General features: G+C 42.3%; 1 protein-coding gene across 1 annotated transcript in view; it reads right to left on the reverse strand.

The window, feature by feature from the left end:
* Nucleotides 1–16274: 16274 nt before the first annotated feature.
* Nucleotides 16275–22619, reverse strand: part of RNF182 (ring finger protein 182) — a 127257-nt gene continuing 120912 nt past the window's right edge. The window contains exon 2 of the transcript XR_002726155.1: nt 16275–16393. The gene's annotated coding sequence lies outside the window, so the exon portion shown is untranslated. The remainder of the gene's footprint in view (nt 16394–22619) is intronic.

The following is a 22619-nucleotide window of genomic DNA, read 5'->3' on the forward strand; positions in this document are numbered from 1 at the left end:
AGACACAGATACACACACAGGCACAGATACACACGCACAGACATATCACACACACGCACATGCATGCATACACACAGCCTGTACAGAATATAGGGAGATGTGAAACCCCATCCATAAGGCTGCTAAAGGCAGCTAAAAGGGGGAGGATGAAAATGTAAAGGTGGTGTGGTAAGGTTTTGGCTAATTTACCTCGTTAGGATGGATGAATAGTAAAACTGGTTTTTTAGGTTTAAGAAAGATAAAGGGAGAGAAAGGATCATGAGCTGATCATAGGAACAAACCCTGTTTTGGGAAAGCAACTTCTCTTTTCTCAGTATCTGGGGTTCCTGGGATGTGTGTAGTAGTGCGTGACAGCACAGCCAAACATACTGAGAGTGGCCTTTCTTTATAGGAACGGAGGCACTGTCCCACACTGCGGCTCTGTCGTGGGTGGAGATGGGTGCTGTGGAATCAGAACAGATTTGCTCTGCCAGCGACCCCTGTGTAGTCCTCCGGTGTTCCTTTGGGGTCATGTATTGATTTATGTCTCTGACTTTGAGACAAATACATGAAAATCCAAACTTAAAACTCAAAAGTGACTGGGAGACTCTTCAAATAGGAAGAAAATTCTACACTTTACAAAATAATTCACCATTGGACTCCCTTAAATCACTGATGGAGAGTATGATTACGTTTCCATAACACCTCACAGAACTGTAGTAAGGGGCCATTGTATCCAAGGATCTTTTCTTTAAAGTAGATTCCTTAGAAAGCAAAAAGGTTTACAAAAAAAGAATTACTCTCATGAAGATGAGTCAGTTGATATGATCCATGCAGATACTGTCTCGGAAGAAAATGTTCATGTAGCTGGTAAATTTCTGACATGATGGGAAAGGTTTCTGGGTGTCCTTCAATTCTCTTCTCTCTTCTCTTCCCATTATTTATTTATTTATTTATTTTTGAGACTGAGTCTTCCTCTGTCACCCAGGCTGGAGTTCAGTGGCATGATCTCGGCTCACTGCAACTTCTGCTTCCTGGGTTCAAGCAATTCTCCTGCCTCAGCCTCCCCAGTAGCTGGGATTACAGGCATGTGCCACCACACTCGGCTAATTTTGTATTTTTAGGAGAGACAGGGTTTCACCATGTTGGCCAGGCTGGTCTCGAACTCCTGACGTCAGGTGATCCTCTTGTCTCAGCCTCCCAAAGTTCTGGGATTACAGGCGTGAGACATCATGCCCAGCTCCTAATTATTTATTATTATTATTATTATTTATTTTGTGAAAGTTTTTACCCCTGTGACTAGGGGAAGACAGAATTTTAGCCCTTATATTCCAGCAGATGTGGTTTTCCAAAAGCAATGGTGAGGCTGAATGAGGAACGAAAAGATGAAAGCTTTCCACTCTCAGGAGGCTCCATGCTTTGAGCTTCCTAAGAAGTTGTACCAAAGGTAGACATCACTGCTCAAGCTTCCAGACTGCTTCACAATTGCAAACAAAGATCTGAAAACTTGTTCTGTTACACTTCCTGGGAACGTTTTTAATTAAATCAGTGACCAAATTTGCAAATATTCTCCATCGGAAACTTTTATATTTGGCAGGAGCTGCAGACTGTGATGTCAGCCTCTGATTTGAAAACCTGGCCTTTCTAAGAGAATAATAGAAGTTATAAAGAAAAAAAAAATGTGTCTGTGCCAAATCAACAAAAAATAATAAAAGTTTATAAGATTCTAAATTGAATTTTGTAATTTTCCCCAAAAGATACTAGGAAGAATACCAACTTGCTTTAGAGGTTAACCAATTAATTAATGTGGAAAGCTGAAAATATATTATTCCAAGATTGCTGTGTAGTTTATAAGCTGAGATATATGTTTATTTTTTGCTTTCTAGATACTATAGAGGAAAGACTGTGCCTCTTCTTATTTTCTATTGCTTATTTTGAGACCCCATTGCCCTGGCTGGAGTGCAGTGATGATCATAGCTCACTGTAGCCTCAAACTCTGAGGTTTAAGTGATCTTCCCACTTCAGGCTCCCAAGTAGCTGGGACTACAGATGCACACCACCACACCTAGCTAATTTTTTTATTTTGTTATGTTTTGTAGAGATGAGGTCTCTCTATATTGCCCAGGCTGGTCTCGAACTACTGGCCTCAAGCAGTCCTCTTGCCTTGGCCTCCCAAAGTGCTGAGATTACAGGCATTAGCCACTGTGCTGGCCACCTCACTGTATCTATTCATGTGCTGTTCAGATTATTTAATTAAATGCTTGTTGATCTGATTTGCTGGAAGTCTAGAAGTCTTTGGCATGAGATAACATTATATTAGAAAGATAACTGGATTGAGGCTTTAAAGATCAAGCCTCATCTTATCTTTGTTGCACCTTATCTTTGTAGAACAATTTATAGTTTACCAAGCTCTTAGAGTACAACCTATTACATTGTAATATACGACCTACTGCATTTGATCATCATAGCTACCCTGTAACATAAAAGGCAGTATTGTTATTCAATACTGTATAACACTGGTCATGTTGAATTAGAGACCATCCTAAATATATTCTTTTAACCTAACTCTTCATGTATTGCAATATACATAGGTGAGAATTTTCCAAGTCTTCAAATTCTCGTTCCTTTTTGCTTATCATTTTCTTCTTCATCTGAACTCTGTGCTCTCACATTCTGCTGTAAGTGGTAAAGAGAAACCAGGCCACACCTTCAACATTTTGCTTAGGGATTTCCTCAGCTAAATATCCAAGTTTGTCACTTACAAGTTTTACCTTCCACAAAACACTAGAACACAATTCAGCCAAGTTCTTTGCCACTTTGTAACAAGGATCATCTTTCCTCCAGTGCCCAAAACATGTTCTTCATTTCCACGTGAGACCTCACCAGAAGCATATTTAATGTCCATATTTCTATCAACAGGCTCTTTGTGGAACTAGGTTTTTCTAATATGGCCTCAAAACTCTTCTAGCCTTACCCAGTTCCAAAGTCACTTTGAATTTTTTGGTATTTGTTATATCAGCACCCCACTCTCAGTACCAAAATCTGTATTCATCTATAGGGCTTCCATAACAAAGTAACACACACTGGTTGGCTTAAACAACAGAAATTTATTTCCTAACAGTTTTGGTGGTTTGAGATCCAAGATCAAGTTCAGCTGGTTTCATTCCGAGGATTCTCTCCTTGGCTTGTAGATGGCCATCTTCTTCCAGTATCTTCACTTGGTCTTTCCTCTATGCATGTACATATCTGTGTCACAACTCCCTCTTCTTATAAGGACACTGGTCATGTTGGATTAGGAACCACCCTAAAGATCTTCTTGTAACTTAATTACTTATTTAAAGACCTTATCTCCAAATACAGTTACATTCTGAGGTTTTGAGGTTAGGACTTTAACATATGAATTTGGGGGGACACTATTCAGACCATAAATGGCAGTAACCTACAGATGAGAATTAGACCACCAATGAGAATATTCACATGCATAGACACTTAAAGTCACATGGCTAGTATAATGAAGACCCAGAAATTTTGATTTTTTAATTCAGTCTATTAAGGTGACAAAATGTATTGGAAATATGTGATCCAAGTAAGTAGATCTATGAATGGTTTCAGGAAATAAGACACAAACATAAGTTATAGCCACAGGAAATACCCGTGATTTTTGACATAGCTACTCCAAATTTGACATATCACAACATGCTGTAAGCATGCCTGTCTTGATCTATTTGTGCTGACATAACAAAATATCTGAAACTGGATAATTTATAAAAAGAGAAATTTATTTCTTATAGTTCTGAAGACTGGGAGATCCAAGATCAAGACACTTACAACTGGTGTCTGGTGTGGGACCTCTTGCGGTATCCTCACATGGTGGAAGGGGTGAAAAGGGCAAAAAGGCACTTCTAGAATGCTCCCTTCAACCTCTTTTTATCAGAGTATTAATCCATTCATGACTTAATCACTTCCTAAAGGCCCCATCTCTTAATATTATTCCATTGGTGATTAAGTTTTAACATATGAATTTTGAGGGTCACATATAGACCACATATAGACCATAGCAATGCCTAACATTTTGTGTAAATTGTTTGAAAGATTAAATACATGGCAATGCTATTATATTAAAGCTTAAATATTTTTTGTTGTGTTTTTAGAATTAAACGATCATTCATCTTCCCCAGAATTATAATCCTAAAAGTTAAGGAGAAGATCATATTTTCATCTCTACCCTCTGAAGGCTATAAATCTCTTCAAACAGAATTCGAACATAAACCATCCTTCTCAGTGAATATAAGAACAGGCACTATGGGATGAATAAAAACCAGTTCAGTCACTATCAAACCAACAAAATCACTGACCACAGCTCTGTTTGGCAGTGCATCATCTCTTGTGCTGACCTGGAAATCAATCAACTCTAACTAGCTACTTCATTGCCAAGGTCACTGGCTTTGTCTCTGACCTAGAGCAAAGCATCCTCTAACCAAGCTGGATCTCTGCTTTGTAAACTGGGGATTATCTATCACAGAGGCTTAGGATCACATTGGAAATGCACTTTATAATAGATATGCATTTATTAAAAGTAGGGAAGAAACAGTTTTAAAATGTTGCTCTTCAAGTGTAAGCCTGCTCTTGGATTTTAAAAATGTCTGTTTTACACATAATACCATATGTGGATATTTATGTTTGAAAAGAATCATGTAATAGATTAAAGCATCATTCTTGTCCAAACAAAAAAATGATATGAAATTGTCTTTTAGATATGTCATTAAGACCACTGGGTGTTCCAAGAAGAAAGGAGAACACAACTCCTAGCACCTAAGTCCACATCTTTTTATCATTGGAACTTTATGAGAATACGTTTGGAGCAAAACAAAACCAACTGAATTCTAAACTATCACTCATCTGATGGATCCAGAAAAAGAGGGGACTGGAATCATTTTCCACCAAAGTCCTTTTGGGTCCAAAAATCAGAGGTCAATGCTCAAATTTTTTTGGTTGTTGTTGGGTAGAACCAGATAAAACCTCAAGACCCTTTCATTCAAGGGCATTGAGGATGCAAACTCTGCACAGGACAAAAGTGCCTGCAGTCATCAGGCAGCTCCAGGCAGTAAAACAAAATCTGACGGTTACACTATTTCTCCCTGAGCTTGTCTTTGCTTCTATAATAATTAATTTAAAAAGGCACTTTAGCACTTGTGCCAAATAATGAAATATTCAATTAAAAATGCAACCAGCTGGCTTTTCAACCTTTCTAGCAAGTCATGATCAGAACTGCCCTTTGATGAGCAGCTTCTGTGCCGGACACCTCTTGGCAGGCCTCCAAGGGAGGACGGGCATGAGATGCAGGAGTGGTCAGATGGCATCACTGCTGCTGAGGCAGAGCCAGCTCAGTGCTCTGTGCTGTGGGCTGGCAGTGGCTCCTCACAGTCTTCCTGGAGGTTCCTGCAGCACAGTTATCCACCAGAGAGTGAATTGTTCCCACAGTCTCCCAACTGGGCTTCCACCCCTGCCTCTCTGTCATCTATTTTCCACACAGCAGCCAGAGCCATCCTTGTAAAATACAAGTCGTGTCATGTCGCTCCTCTGGCCAACCCTCCAATATCTCCCAGCACAGAGAACAAAACCAAGCATCCTTGCTGGGACTTGATTTGGTCCCCATCACCTCTCCGACCTCACCTCCTACCACTTTCTCATTCCCTGTCTCTGCATGAGCCTCCTGGCCTCCTGGCTATTTCTCAGAACACTTTGGGCATGTGCCCTCCTCACTCCCCTGGTGCATTCTGCTCCCTCTGGCTAGAATGTTCTTCCTCCAGATACTCAGTGACTTGCTCTTTCACTTCATTCAGGTCTTGGTCAAATGTCACCTCATTAGAGAAGCCTTCCTTCTCCCCCATCACTCTGTCTCCTCCCCATCACTCTTTCTTGTTTGAAACAACCTCAAACTTCATGAGAATTTGCAAAAAGAACACAATGAATTTCTGCCCTGAACTATTTGGGTGTAAGACACCCACATGGTGCCCCATCACCCTTAAATATTTAAGTTTGGGAGTTCGACAAACAAAGACATTCTCCCACACAATCACAATTCAACCATCAGGATAGGAAAGCTGACTCTGGTACATTCCTGTTATCTCATCTTCAGACCTCAGTCAAGTTTCATGAGTTGTCCCAACAACACTTTTGTTGCCAAAGGACCCAATACAGAAACCTGCATTGCAGTTACTTGTCATGTTACCTTAGCATCCTCCAACATGAAACAGGTCCTCCATCTTGCATTGACTTTTGTGACTCTGACACTTGTGAAGGGACCAAGCAACTGATTTTGTAAAATGCCCATTCATTTTGCTTTGCCTGATGTTTCACCATGATCAAATTCAGGTTACACATCTCTGGCAGGAAAATCACAGAAAGGATGCTGTGTTCAGAACCAACTACATTACATGCAGGGATCACTGCAAAATGAAAATACTGTAGACGGACCCCTCATTAAAAAATTACTAAGACTTTCAAGAAAGCGACAGCAGAGCATTAAACCAAACATATGCCCCTTCTGAGCACCGGGCCCTGTGCTACTGCAGAAGTCCATGAAACTGGCCCTGACTGTGATCTTCACGTTGCATCTCATCAAATGGCAAGTGATTCTCCTTAGTATATTACTGATGATGTTACCTTTAATCACTCTATTAAAGTGGGTTGACCAGGCTTCCCCACTATAAAGTTAATATTTCCCTGTTTGTAGTGTTTGGGGGAAGATATTTTATATTTACTTAGTTCTATCAATATGAACGTATGGTTTCTGATTTTATTCAATGGTTTATAATGCACTACTGTATTTATTTATTATTTTTAATTTACCTGCAGTCCACTTGGCTTTCTTTGGTGTACAGTTCCATGAGTTTTAATACAAGTGTAGACAACTGTACCCAACCTAAAAATGAGGGTACACAGCACTTCCACACCCACCAGAATTCCTTCATGTTGTCCCTTTGTAATAAAATCTTCCCCCTCCTCCTAGTCACTGGAAATCACTGAACTTGGTCCTAAAGTTTTGCCTTTTCTAGAATGTCCTATAAATAGAATCATGCTCCCTATAACCTTTTGAGACTTGAGTGTTTCATTTAGCATAATGCCCTTGGGATTCATTCATATTGTTCCCTGAGTAAGTTTCCATTGCATGAATGGATACAATTTGTTTATCCATTTGCCCATTTGTTATATCAAATTTTCCTTACTCAAATTAATGGGGCTTTCCGTCTTCAGACAAGACCCTCACTGATTGAGAACATGGGGGCGGTCATTCTTCATTTCTGACACATTTCCGGGTGATGCTGAAGCAGCCAGTCTGGGGACCCCACATGCAGTAGCAAGGCTGTAGCCAGCTCACCAGAACATGGATCATTGTGAGGGGCCGGGCTGCAGGCAGGGACAGTGTCTCCAAAGGAGGGGATTGTGCTAATACAGGTGAGAAATCATGAGGGCCTGAGCCAAGCTGGTAGCAGTGGGGCAGACAGTGCAGACAGATTGTAGAGACAGTAAAAAGAAAAAGAGGGGACCTACAGCAGGAGGGGAGTTGATGATGTGAGGTAGCAATGAGCTCCCTTTTCGTCGTTCAGTGTGAAGAGGGTGGCGGGATATCAGGTAGAACTGCTGCGTAAGAAGCTGGCCACAAATGTCAGCAGCTCAGAGGAAACAGAGGCCTAGGCTACAGGAGATAGTGGGTGTGGACTATGACCCCTGGCGGAAGGGCAGTGGAGGGAAGGACAGAGGTGGGGAGAGCGTGCCTCCTCCCTGCTGCTCACCAGCTTCCGTGAAGGAGCCCACCCCCACCCCACCCCAGGCTGCCCGCCTCCCTCTATTTATTTTTTATCAACAGTTGAGCTCAGAGCCTAATCTTAGCATCTCTCAATTTGCTCTGAGACAAAAGGAGACTGCGATGCCTACAGGCATCCATTAGATGGAGAGTTGTTCAGAGGAGAACTCTGACCTTGGCCGCCTCTTCCCCTGGCTGGGTCCCAGGAGATCACTGCTCCCGCTATTTTAAAGGCAATGATGCTGCTAAAGCTCTTTTCTGTTTCTTCTTAGCACAGGGTAATACCACAACCATGCATTTTTTTTGTTTTTGTTTTTGTTGTTGTTTTCGTTTGTTTGTTTTGAGACGGAGTCTCACTCTGTCAACCAGGCTGGAGTGCAGTGGTGCGACCTTAGCTCACTGCAACTTCTGTCTCCCAGGTAGCTGGGATTCAAGGGATTCTTCTGCCTCAGCCTCCCAGGTAGCTGGGATTACAGGTGCCCACCACCACGCCCGGCTAATTTTTGTATTTTTACTGGCTAATTTATGTATTTTTAGTAGAGGCAGGGTTTTACCATATTGGCCAGGCTGGTCTCAAACTCCTGACCTCGTGATCCACCCGCCTCAACCTCCCAAAGTGCTGGGATTACAGGCGTGAGCCACCGCGCCTGGCCAAAAATTTTACCACTAAGCTAAAGGAAGCAACTACAGAAATATGCATTAATAAACAACAGTCTAATTTCCAAAATTACAGATTCTAATCCAATTGACACCACAAGAAAACAACGACAAGATTCCAAGGCCTCCAATTGCCTTATTCCATGAACAGCATATTCTATGCAGAAGGACTTGTGGTGGCCACTCGGTTTCTTCTGCACCAGTGCTGCCCTTCCAGAGTGGACACGACGACAAAAAGGGTCACTTCATTTCCCTTCAAGACAATAAGTCTAAAGGAACATTTTGTCTCCTCCTTGGACTAACTAGTGTTAAAGTTTCACTAAAAGTAAATCTTAGCAGGTCTCGGTGGCTCACACCTGCAGTCCCAGGTACTCGGGAGGCTGAGGCAGGATAGCTTGAACCCAGGAGTAAGAGGTTACAGTGAGCGATGATCGCACCACTGCACTCCAGCCTGGGAGACAGAGCAAAACTTTATCGCTAAAATACATTTTTAAAAAGTTTTTAAGTAACTTTTTTACATTATATATTTTTAAGTTAAAAAAACCCCAACCTAATATATTGAGTATGGGCCTAATTTTGCAACCTTATGTTATATAGGCACTAAAAAGTCTGTGTTTCACGTGTCCGTGTGAAGAGATCACCAAACAGGCTTTGTGTGAGCAACATGGCTGTTTATTTCACCTGGGTGCAGGCAGGCTGAGTTTGCAAAAGGAGTCAGCAAAGGGTGGTGGGATCATCATTGGTTCTTGTAGGTTTTGGGATAGGCGGTGAAGTTAAGAGCAATGTTTTGGGGGCAGGGGGTGAAGCTCACCAAGTACATTCTCAAGGGCGGGGAGAATTACAAAGAAACTTCTTAAGGGTAGGGGAAATTACAAAGTACAACCATCTGTTAGGGTGGGGCAGAAACAAATCACAGTGGTGGAATGTCATCAGTTAAGCTGTTTTCACTTCTGCGGATCTCCAGTTGCTTCAGGCCATCTGAATGTATACGTGCAGGTCGCTGGGGATATGATGGCTGAGCTTGGGCTCAGAGGCCTGACAGTCTGGGAGACTTAGTGAACATCTTTGAGATAGTGAATTATGGATGTTTTTCTTTTGTCTTTGCTTATACGTATTTCATTACTGTCTTCTACAGTCAGTGATTATGCTTTGCCTCTGTAAGAAAAAGTCAATGAAGTTTTTTAAGTATTAAGAATTCATGGCCGGGCACAGTGACTCATGCCTGTAATCCCAGTATTTTGGGAGGCTGAGGTGGGCAGATTGCTTGAGCTAGGAATTCAAGACCAGCCTAGGCGAAACCTTGTCTCTGTGAAAAAATACAAAAAGATAGCCAAGTGTGGTGGTGCACGCCTGTAGTCCCAGCTGCTCGGGAGGCTGAGGCAGGAGGATTGCTTGAGCCTAGGAGTTTGAGGCTTCAGGGAGCTGCGATCATGCCACTGCACTCCAGCCTGGGTGACAAAGCAAGACTCTGTTTTCAAAATAATACAGGTGGGCACTTGGTACTTACTTATTAATTATTTGAATGAGTGAGAATGAATGAGAATAAATGAAAGACGAACAGTTGTGCCACAGGTCCCTGCTCATCTGATGGATGGCTACCTCATTCTGTGCCTGCAAAGCAATGACTTCAATACAGTTCTAGACTTGCCTTCTGTAACCCACAAACAGATCACTCACAGAAGAATAACACTGTGGAGAGGAGTGTGCTGATGGGGGAAGTTGTTTGTCATTTGTGAATCAAAAGCAAGACTGTGAAGGCCCCACCCCTAATTAATTGCAGGGATAAAGGTGAGTGTCTTATAGAGTAAACAACCTGAAGCAGCTGGTAAAACAAGTCCCCCAAGGACCAGATCCCAGCTAGCTAATTAGCAGACGCTCACCTGAGCAGACATCACACTCAGGGTCTTAAGGAACCTACCAGTATTTTAAAAATCAGCTTTGTTTTGAGTTATTCTTCCAAGTCAAACAAGATAGGATCAAATTGTAGGGCTCTAGTTTCAAAATTCAAGCTGTACCTTTAGAAGAAGGGTGGAAAATCACACTGTAGCAGAAAACAGATACTAATTACAGTAACTACAGTATTTGCTAGTTCAGATGTTATTCTATATTCAGTTGTATGATTTTGTAAAAATCAAGACATGCTTTGATTAAATATTCTTCTAAATTCATTCATTCGACATACATATATTGGGCACCTGTTTATATGCTTCATTTTATATTTTATTTTATTATTTTTTCAAGATGGAGTCTTGCTGTGTCACCCAGCTGGAGTGCAGTGTCATGATCTCAGCTCACTGCAACCTCTGCCTCCTGGGTTCAAGCAATTCTCCTGCCTCAACCTCCCGAGTAGCTGGGATTACAGGTGCGCAACAGCACACCAGGCTAATTTTTGTATTTTTAGTAGAGACAGGATTTCACCATGTTGGCCAGGCTGGTCTCGAACTTCTGACCTCGTGATCCCCCGCCTCAGCCTCCCAAAATGTTGGGATCACAGGCATCAGCCACTGCGTCTGGCCAAAAGTTTCATTTTAGAAGGTAAGTGTCACAGCACTTTATGAGAAGAAACTAATTTTTTCCACTTAAATGGGAATAATATGCAGACAGTAGTGGGGTGCTAGAGCCAGTTTGTACTAGCCCATGGGAGCTGACTGTTATATTTTCAGGATTTTGTAAGCTGGTCATTAAATACAGCTATTATTAAAAACTAAATTGCTGGGTACGGTGGCTCACAGCGTGACAGAGCAAGACTCCATCTCAAAAAAAAAAAAAAAAACCCAAAAAATCTAAATTATATAAAATTGCAATAAATTATATTAAAAACAAAGGTGATAAATACTCAAAGCATCTCTTTCTAATAAATTTACTACATTTTGTTATTACCTATGATCTGGGAGCTATTTCCTTCCAATGGACCTGTATTGTCAAAGTACTACATAATGATATGTATGCACATCTCTTCCCGTCAATGTGCTCAGTAATGTCACATTGGAAATCAGCCATACGAGGAGTATTTACACCACAAAAAATGGCAAACACTAAAAGTCAGGGCTTCTGTTTTCTTGCTTGTCTATACTTTAAAAGGTGACAGGAAATACTGACGATGCAGATCAATGTAAAAGTGTGTCATGAGACTTAAAAGTGGATCTGTAGTTCCTAGGTTGTGAGTAGCACCAAAAATTGAGGAAATATTCTTTTGGGATGCAAAAATATTGGGAGAGCCAATTCAAAAATACTGATGATCTAATTCAGTACCGTCACTCATACTGACTAATGAATGAAGTTTCCACATCTTGATGGTTTTCCTTCTGTTCATTCAGAGTAAACAAAAACATCGACCAGCATTCATGTTAGAACTACACTCATTTGTTAATGCCTTGAGTGACTTTGCTGAATGGGGTAGTAATCAAACGTTAGTTCATAGTTTGATTTTTGTCAAATCATGGTTGAATTACAACCACAGGTTGACTATGGATACAAAGGTTCAGCAGAAATCAACAAAAGCCTTTTTTTGTAAGAATCAATTGGCTATTGAAATTTACAATCAAGAGTGTTGTCTACTTTATATTTATTTGTGAATTGTGTGCTACACACTTTGTAGCAGCAAAATTTATGACAAATGTATGTGCTTATATATCTGCATACGTATCTTTCCTAGAAAGCTAGTTGTTGAACGAACATTTATCAGTGCACACTTTGTGTGGTGCTCCAATAAAGGCGAAGTAAGCCAATCCTGCCAACTTCAGCTATATATCAAACAGCAAAATAAAAATGACTTAATATATGCTGAAAATGTCTATGATTGTTAAAAAATGCCAGACAACAGCTATAGGTGGAACAAGCTATAATAAGGCACATGGTGGGCTGGCTTAACTCAGTCATTTCCAAGCTTTCAATATTAGCTGGGTATAAGGGGAAGTGTTCCCCTTCCTTCACAGGGTGTATTTCCCCCACCTCTTCATTCCTGTACACCATTGTTCTGGAATCCGAAATGTTTCCTAGTTTTAGCACTTCTGAAATCTCACATTATTGTATGCCTAGTGACAAACTCTGCTTGTTGGTGTTGGTCATTGTTGCCAATAGAACAAGCAGAGTTACCTGGGGGATGCTGGAAAAAGTGTTAGAAAAATGTGTTCTCAATGTAGTGGGTGAGTTATAGGGTGGAAAAGCCGATTGCACAGAAGGCCCAGTACCAACTGTTGCCTCCCTAACTAGCTGTATGATCACAGAGAAGTCACACCAGTGGAGGATAGCTTGGCCTCCTACTAGAGGGCAAGGTGCACATGGGCAGGGACCTGGCTCTGTTCACTGCTCTCCCAGAGCCTAGCACAGTGCCAGCACACAGTGGGCACTCAATTAGGGAATGCTAAACAAATCAGGTAAAATACAAATGCTACCTTTCATGGCTGGTGTGAGGATCAAATTCATTTGAATGCATGTAAAGTGTTCTGCAAACTCACAGTTCTTTAAATTATTATTTGATGAGTTACACTCATGAAATAACTGCTGTTTGGGTATTGCTGCCTCACTCCCTACTTTGATTTCTTCTTTCTAACCAGGAGCATCTTTGTGGACATAATCCCTTCTGTGCTCCCAAAGCAGCTTGAGCCTCACACTGCAATGAAACAGCTGATTGACTCATCTACCTTTTTCACGAACCCATGGGCTCCTTCAAGGCAGCAGTCCAGTTTATTCATCTCAGTATCCTAACCTCCTAGTGCAGTGGCTGGAACAGGCTGTATGTTCAAAGAGTGAGTGAAAGACATGTGGACTCTACTTGATCCAGTCCATTCATTTGGACCTAGAATGTGTGCCAGACCAGCAGGGGTAAGTGGGCCAGGGATAACCCTTTCCAGAGTTCAGAGGCTGCCACTGCTACAAAACAAAGGATGTAGGATGTGTTTTCAGTAGACCAACAAAGCAGCAGCTGTGTGGCTCAACATGCATGGGTTAAACAAGCATTATGGGCTAGCCTAGGAACCTAAATACCATTTTAAACAGCTTTTTTTCGGGCATTTTACAAATAACGCATGTGAAAGACACTGCCTCTTCTACTAAAAAGCAAAAGCAAAAAAACATGCTACCCCACCCAATCAACCAGGCCCAAATACAGATATTGGTTGGCTTTGAGTGGTTCAAATCTGAGTCTTTCAAAAATGTACATTTTCCCTGCCTGATGTGCAGAAATCAGTGTTTAGTTAACTAAATAATAGCACAGCAGAAACAAATCCATTTGAATTCAATGCAATAGGTTTCCTGGGGATTATTTCTTCCATTGAAATCAACATGCCTGTTAACAAGCACAGGTTCTAGGCTCTTCTGACTTTTTGGGCAGGAACACTGCAGGGGAGTTATAAGAGCCCCAGCTGAGATGGACAGGATCACCCTTTCCCCAGGCAGAGTCCCAGCTCCCTGATCCCACCCTCGATTTCTTCCATAGTGCTTCGCTGGGACCTTCCTGAGCTCACTCAGTGAAGCGTCTTCTATGTTGTGAGAAGCAGGAAGCTATTGGAATAGCCTCCAAAGAGAGGAAAAGTTGGCTTTAATTAAGTATTTGTGTTAACTTCTCAGAGCAACAGAGATGTCTGCCTAATGACAGAGCACATAAAAGGCAGAGCCAATAATTAATCTTCATGGACTGTCCAATTCTTGGCAAGTTTAATGAGCTGATGTTCACCTTGCACAGCTACATGGCACTCTCTAATTCCTCCACACATCAAATAAAAACTACATGAAGCCAAAGTGGGGGAAATGAGCATAGTCCATAGCTCAAATCTGCAGGATTATGAGTACAAGGATGGAAAACCCCCAGGGTCTCCTGAACAGGTGCTGCAACAGCAGGAGGCACGCAAACTGAAAGAAAATGGTTATATCGTTCTAATTGTGTGGCAGAGCCATTTGCTGCCTGACCAACAGAGCAACTGCACAGACGTAGTTGTTGTTTGCTTTAGCCCCTTCACTTCCTACCATTTGTTTGTGTGTGTGTATAGTCCTGTGCAAGAGATCACCCAGGTGACCACAATCTACACACGCTTTCTTAGCTCTGCTTCCCCGCAAAACCTAGGATATCAGAGGATTGACAGAAAAGAGGGCATCTTCTTTTCTTTGCAGATATTCACCAAATCCCCAGGTCTAAGTGTGAAGAAAGCTAGGGTTTATGGTAGAAAAGGAAAGCCAGGCTCCCCTGAGAGCCCTTCTAGGGAACAGATTGAGTCCCATCTGCATGAGCAATGGTGAATCAAAGGTGGGACTCGAGTTCCCAAGTCTGCTGCTTCACTCTGGGCAGCCTATTAGACTCATGTGCTTCTTGACAGCTTTGGACAAAAATGATCATGCCCCTCCTGATAGCACCAGACAGATCAATGTGATGTGCGGCCATCATGCCTCTGGATTTGGAGGCTCCCCAGGAGAAGCAGCTCAAGCCCGGCTTCGACATCCTGAAAGCGTTTGTGTACCTCCCCACAAGCTGCTGGTTGGTGCATCTCAGCTCCCCTCATTCACCTGCCCTGCCCTGCGCTATCTGGTAATCCAGCATTCACTGCCACCCATTCTCCATGCCTATCCACCCAGCCCAGCAGTCTAACCATGACACTGGCAGTAAAGAAAAGAGGTAACAGGGGCCTTCAAGTGGAACTTGTATTGCTGTTAAATAAGAATCACTTTCCCTTAGATGTGCATATATGAATCTGTAATATGGACATAGATGGACAGAGATGTCTCCTCCCTGTTCTAGCATTTGGGGCCAACTCTAAGCCCCACCCATGGTAAAGTGGAAAAGCACGGGGCCAGCAGTCTACAATGGACGTCATAGGCATGACTATGAGAAGACTGAGCAGGAGAGAGACCCCAAAGACCACGCTGCTTCCCCCATCATAACTAGATGGCACAAGAAAGCACTGAGTTAATACTGGGTGTTGGGGGAAAGATGCAAAGGTGCAAAGGAGATACTCTAGAAAGGATACTGACTCTATCTGAGATACTCACCAACCCATGTCAGGCTAACAAACTCCTACTTAACGTTTGAAGCCCAGTTCATAATGTCCTTTTTACACATTTCTGTAGCCCCATCTACCAGGACCTTCTCACAGATTTTTACTTTCTCTGTGTTCCTAGAACAGAAACAGCCATGATGTCTCAGTCAACAACAGATCACATATACCAAGGTGGCCCCATAAGCTTATAACAGCATATTTTTATCGTATCTTTTCTGTATTTAGATGCACAAATAAGTACCATTGTGTTCCAATTGCCTACAGTATTCAGTACAGTAGCGTGCTGTACAGGTTTGTATCCTGGAAACAATAGCCTATACCATGTAGCCTAGGTGTGTAGTAGGCCATATCATCTAGGTTTGTGTAGGTACACTCTATGATGTTCGTGTAATGACAAAATCCCCCGACGATGCATTTCTCAGAACGTATCCCCATCGCCAAGTGATGCATGACTGGATCATGATTACCTAAATTTTACCAACTTCTTAAACGCTGGCCCTAGAACTAAGTCCACCCTCAAATTATCCCCTGGTTATTTTTATGTGTCCCCAGGGGCTCTCATAAAGGAGCTCAGCAACACCTCCATGGGTGAACTTCAGTCTCTGATAATCTATGTCTCCTCGAGGAGGCACCCTTCTCTGCCTGATGGCAGATGCCCTTGTGAAAATTCAACACTTCCTGGTCCGAATTGCTTCCCTGCGCTGCTCTGGCATATGGCAGACCATGGGAAAATGGCTCTCCTTCTGCTGTGTGCCTTAATAGGTCGCAAGGGCCTTGAAACACCCCCCATGTGTACTCCAAGTCTTACTGACCCTCCTTCACCTCTGGTTGTATTCCCTCTCACTGTAGATCCAATCTCTCAGACCAGGCAGCGAAGGAAGCCATGCCTTCCCCTCCACACTCCTGTCTTTCTCTTCAGCATCCTGGGAACCATGCATCAGCTTTTCCTCCTGCTTCCAATCTGAAACAAACCAATAAAAGCAATGATGCCCCAACCCCTGTAAATTAATGACCTGGTCAGGGAAGGTAACTAGCCCCATTCATACCATCTCTGGTCCGACTGGGTTGGAGACACACACCTTTATACATTCCCCCTGCCACATGCCCTAAGAACCTCTAATATAACACTTGTCACATTCACTGTGATTACGTCATCAAGGCTAGACTCCGAGATCTTTGAAAGCAGAGACCATAGACTATTCATCTTTGTGCCACTCTCCAATTCTGCGCTCAATAAACAATCATCACGTCTAATATTTAATGAGTACTTAGGATGGATGAGTCAGTGCAGGCCAGGACTTCTATAATAAGAGCTCCCCATTCCTCCTCGTCTGAGTTCCTAAATAAATGTTTTTAGCTTTAAAAGCTTAGAAGGGTGAGCAATTAACCTTCAACTCCTTTCCCTACTCCTGGTATAAATTGTCAAACCTCCCGCAAACAAAAACAGTGCATAAAACCATCAGATCTCGTGAGAACTCACTCACTATCACGAGAACAGCATATGAGACACAGCCCCCATTATTTAATTACCTCCCAAAACATGTGGGGATTACAGGGCTTATAATTCAAGATGAGATTTAGGTGGAGACACAGCCAAACCATATCAGTTCAACAAACACTTCATTATTTGATAATTCTCCTTAAAAGAAGTTGACCCATTATTTCCATTTCCTCTCCAAGTGCTCTAAATTAGAAATGAAATATGTAGAAATCATCACTACAGATTTGACTTTGACTACAATACAGCAATTTGTAAGGTGGGTTATTTGGGTGTGGATATTTGAAGGCCAATCACTTCTACCCTCTGCAGGGTGTAGAATGCATGGAGTTTTACCCCATGTTGCTTAAAGCATCTGCCAGACTCCCATGCCGACCTTCTTGATTTGACTTGCTAGTTTGGTAGCAGTCCCAGCAAAGACCACAATGACTAACATTACCATTATTAAGAAGGGAGTTCCATGATCTTCTGGAACCATAACATCTTTTTTTTTTTTTTTTTTTTTTTTTGAGACAGAGTTTTGCTCTTGTTGCCCAGGCTGGAGTGCAATGGCACAACCTCTGCTCACTGCAATATGCGCCTCCAAGGTTCAAGGGATTCTCTTACCTCAGCCTCCCGAATAACTGGGGCTTCAGGCATGCGCCACCATGCCCAACTAATTTTTTGTATTTTTAGTAGAGATGGAGTTTCACCATTTTGGTCAAGCTGGTCTCAAACTCCTGACCTCATGTGATCCATCCACCTCAGCCTCCCAAAGTGCTGAGATTACAGGCATGAGCTACTACGCTTGGCTGGAACCATAAAATACTATGGTTTGAGATCATTTAATTCCACTACTCCTCTGATACCTAAGTCTCCCAGTCCAATCCCTGATTCTCTAACAACAGTCTGCAGACGACTGCCTCTGAATCACCTCTGAACTTATTATCAAACAGAGATTCCTGGGACCTCCTCCTGGAGACTCTGGTTTAGTATGTCTGGGAAAGGGCTAAGGAAAATGAGTTTTTATGATTACATGACTTCCATGATATGCAAAGCAATCCAAAACTACTTTAGACAATTCTGAGATTTTTGTCAAGCTGAAATTTTTGCCTCGTAGCTTCTACCAATTGGAAAGTTCTTTGGAAATAAACTGAACTGGTCTAATCTTTCTTCCACAGACAGCTCTTCAAATATTGAAGATAAGTGTGAATGATTTCCTAGGGCCAGTGTCCTCTAGATTATAAAGGGCTGGTGTCAACAGTTCTTCCTTCAATCATAGTGCTTTTTGGTCCAATTCTAGATTATGAACTTCTAAAAGGCCAGAACAATGTCTTATTAATCTTTTATCACAATACCCAATTCTTAGATACGCTGGGTGCCCATCATTTATTCAGCCAACATTCATAAACCACCTACTGTGTGCCAGGCATTCTTCTAGGCCCCGAAAATACAGCAGTGAACCAAACAAAAGTTCCTGATCTCATGAAGCTCACCGTCTCATCCGGGTGACAAACAAAAGGCAAATAAATAACTACAGATGGTCCCCAACTCATGATGGTTCCTTTTACAATTTTTTTTTTTTTTTTACTTTAAAGTGTTGCAAAAGCCATACCCATTCAGTAGAAACTTTACTTTGAGTACACACACAACCATTATTTTTCACTTTCAGTACAATATTCAATTAATTACATTTGATATTCAATACCTTATTATGAAATAGGCTTTGTATGAGATACTTTTGCCCAACTACAGGCTCGTGTAGGTGTTCCAAGCATATGAAGGTGGGCTAGGCTAAGCTATAATATTTGGTGGGCTAGGTTTATTAAAAGCATTTTTGACTCATGATATTTTCAACTTATGATGGGTTCATAAGTCGAGGAGCGTAGGTGGATATATGTCAGATGGGTGCTAGAAAGAGAAATTAGGCAGGCAAAGAGTGAAGAGTGCATTCATTAAAAATTTGTTAATTTGAAATTCAAATAAGCCTTTCATTGGTGGGGCGTCCAGAAGAGCATAATGTACCTGCTGAATATTTGTGCAGGCAGGTCATTATTCTTCAGTCCCTGGAGAGAGAACGATCCATGTTCCAGCCAACAGAGGGCGACTGAGAGCAAGACACAGCTCAGCTGGGCCAAGCTCCTAAGTAAACACCTGACAGGGCAACGTGGAATCATCCCCAACAATTGCCAAGTGAGTAAATTACCCAGTAACTCCCAGCCAGTAAAAACTTCTTAATAGTGTTTTTTATTATTAATTATCACCAGGCCATAGAATACTTATTCTGTTGAGGATTTTCTTTCCTTGTTTGTGTAGAAACAGTACTCTTGCGTGATAGGCAGAGTTCAGTTGGGGCAAAAACATGTATTTTTTTCCCCCAGGACTTATCAGTGAGGCTGAATCAATGAGCTCGCCATACAGAAATAAGAATTCTGTGACTTCTCACAGCATAAAGAGCATTTATTTGGAATGCTTTGCATGACGATCCTCTCACAGGAAATTAACCAGAGACTTGGTTCATGAAGTAGTCCATTGCTTTAACATAATGTATATCCAAACACAGGAGTTGTTGAGAAAATGAGGCCTAAGAAAAAATGGTTTGTTGCTCAGGGGCAGGGAGGAAATAATAGATAATAAAATAATAAAAATAATATTTTTTTGGCCAGGCACAGGGGCTCACGCCTGTAATCCCAGCACTTTGGGAGGCTGAAGTGGATGGATCACCTGAGATTGAGAGTTTGAGACCAGCCAGACCAACATGGAGAAACCCCATCTCTACTAAAAATACAAAATCAGCTGGGCGTGGTGGCGCATGCCTGCAATCCCAGCTACTCGGGAGGCTGAGGCAGGAGAATCGCTTGAACCTGGGAGATGGAGGTTGTGGTGAGCCAAGATCATGCCATTGTACTCCAGCCTGGGCAACAGGAGTGAAACCGTGTCTCAAATAATAATAATAATAATAATAATAATAATAATAATAATAATATTTTTGTAACACCCCCAACCTACAACAGTGACCCTCTTGTTTGAAAAAAAACTCTAAAATTCAGAGTAGATATCTAGCCCTATCTGGTTCAACCAGCATAAATGAGGCTTCAGTAAAACTCAAGAACCAGAAAATCACTATTTACACAAGTATCTCATGCCCCCATATGGCCCCCATAATGTCTAATACACATAGGGAAAGCTCAAAACCTAGTTTTTGCTGCCAGAAATGTAGGGTGGGCATCCTATAGGCATTCTCTTAACAGGCCTGCCCTTTTCCTGAGGCAGACAGAATTAACAGCTCAGCAGTTTGCCATCCACAGCCCTCTCCCAGAGTCATTATTTTTGCCTACTGGCTTTACCTCACCGCAGATGCTGGATAGAAAACCCGCACCTCCAACTGGGCACAGTGGCTCACACTTGTAATCCCAGCACTTTGGGAGGCCAAGGCTGGTGGATCACTGGAGGTCAAGAGTTCGAGACCAGCCTGGCCAACACGGTGAAACCCTGTATCTACTAAAAATACAAAAAATTAGCTGGGTCTGGTAGCGGGTGCCTGTAATCCAGCTATTTGGGAGGCTGAAGCAGGAGAACTGCTTGAACTCGGGAGGCAGAGGTTGCAGTGAGCAGAGATTGCGCCATTGCACTCCAGCCTGGGCGACAGAGCAAGACTCTGTCAAACAAAAACGAAAACAAAAAAACCACGTGTACATCCCACATTAAAGCATAATGATAATTCAGAGCCATGTACTGAGCACTCTCTATGTACTATGTTACATTATTCACACATTGTACTATCTAGTTCCCCTCCCTTCCGGCCTCCCAGTTAACCATGTGTACGTTCAGACCCATCTTAATATGATACAGGTTCAGAAAGTTTCAGCAAGTGGTTGGAGAGGTAGCAGAGCAGAGAATTCAGGCTGTACGTAAAAAGTTGTAAGCCGTAGACTTTAATCACTTCCTAATTCTTATTTGGCAGAATTTTCATAGCAGGCATGTTTTGAAATACATAGCTTCTGTGGAAAATGAAGGGCGTTGTAATTTGAAGAGAGTTTTTGTTTTTATGGTTTTGGGCTTTTTTTTAAATGCTTGCTTTTATCTAAATAATGTACTCATTACTAAAACCATGCTTCACAAAAGAAACTGGTAATCCACTTAATGGCAGGGCATTTTGTCTCGTTTTTTCTTTCTTTCTTGATGACCTATATTCCTTCCTAAGACTTTATATTTCTCGCACTGTACAGGAAAATAGCATCAAAGGCCACTAGACCATGTGAGCACCTCATGAGCTAGAAAGCACATATAGATAAAACATATATAACATCAGTGTTACCCCATCTCATCTTCCCAGTGTCCTGCAACACTTGAGAAAGCTATCTGGGGCAAGTTGCAGCAGACAGAAACTTCCTTGGCCCCAGGGAACTGTCCAGGGAGAAGCTTGGAGGAATCTGTGTCTGGCTCAGTGGCACCCCCATCTGGAGACCAAGAGAAGCGCTGCCCGACTGTCCTGGCTTCCATCCTTAAAAGGATTCTTTAGTAAGTGGGGCAGAATCTGTTCCCCAGGGTGCACACAAAGCCCTTTTCACTTTCACAGCCAACAAACACTTTGATGTTCAAAGCCTTGCCAAAATAAAGCAGCCATTTCCTCTCACAGCAATAATATCATTTCCCCACGTTTTAATGGAACTCTGCACTTTAACAAACACTGTCACACCCATTATCATCTCATTAGATTTCAGTGAAAGAACGACTAGAGCAAAAGCAAAATAATTATTTTCTCAGAAATAACTGTGAATGCGCCAGTGGTTTATGTTCACTGGGACACTGCACCGTTTATAATTAACGTCATCTCCGTTACCAGCCTCTTGTGGTCCTCAATGCTTCCCCAGAGAGAAAGTGAACTGTAAAGAAAACCAGGTTGGGGAATTGAGCCTGGCTTAGTGTCATCTCATTGATGTGACTCAATGCCTGGTGGATACACATGTTTCTCTGGGTCACCAAGATTTGGTCAAATGCTCTTGCCGGGGGGTCTGTCTTTAGCTATCAGCAGTAGAGGACATAGAACTCCCTGAAAAAACAAAACAAAACAAAACAGAAAAAAACCCTGTCACGTGGTATATGGAATCATGAGAGATTTGGTAAAGAGGCTTGTGTTGCCGACCACACCAAAGTGCCCATGGGCTTCTCCCTCACCTATACGCCCTTTGGGCACCAGCTGCCTCCTGGCCCACCACCCATCCTCATGCAGGGACTCCTGGCCTCTGGCCTCCTGTATCCTTCCTTCTGGCTCTCTTTACATCCCATCGTTTCCTTTTCGGGGCCTTGCAGTTTTTTCCTGCTTTCTCCAACCTTGTCTCCTCACACTCAGTCGTTCACTCGTATTTATTGAGCAGCTGTGATGTAGCGGATGCTGCTCCAGGGGCTGGAATTACAGCAGGGAACAAAGCAAAGCCCCCACCCTTATGTACTTTATGCTCTAGCCAGAGAGATAGACGGCAAACAGATATACAACACACTGCTACTAGAGAGTGAACAGTGGTGCGAAGAGAAATAAGACAGAAATAGGAAAGAAGAGATGGGAAGGGGAGATTTGAGATAGGCCCATGGCTCTCAACCAGGGGAGATTTTGCTTTGGTGTCTGATTCATAAACACATTTTGGCTAAGGCTTTGCACAAAAGCAAAATCCAAAACACTCACATAAAAGAGTGCCTTGGACGTCTGTAC

This window comes from Piliocolobus tephrosceles, chromosome 5 (genome assembly GCF_002776525.5).
Source record: "Piliocolobus tephrosceles isolate RC106 chromosome 5, ASM277652v3, whole genome shotgun sequence".
NCBI lineage: Eukaryota > Metazoa > Chordata > Mammalia > Primates > Cercopithecidae > Piliocolobus > Piliocolobus tephrosceles.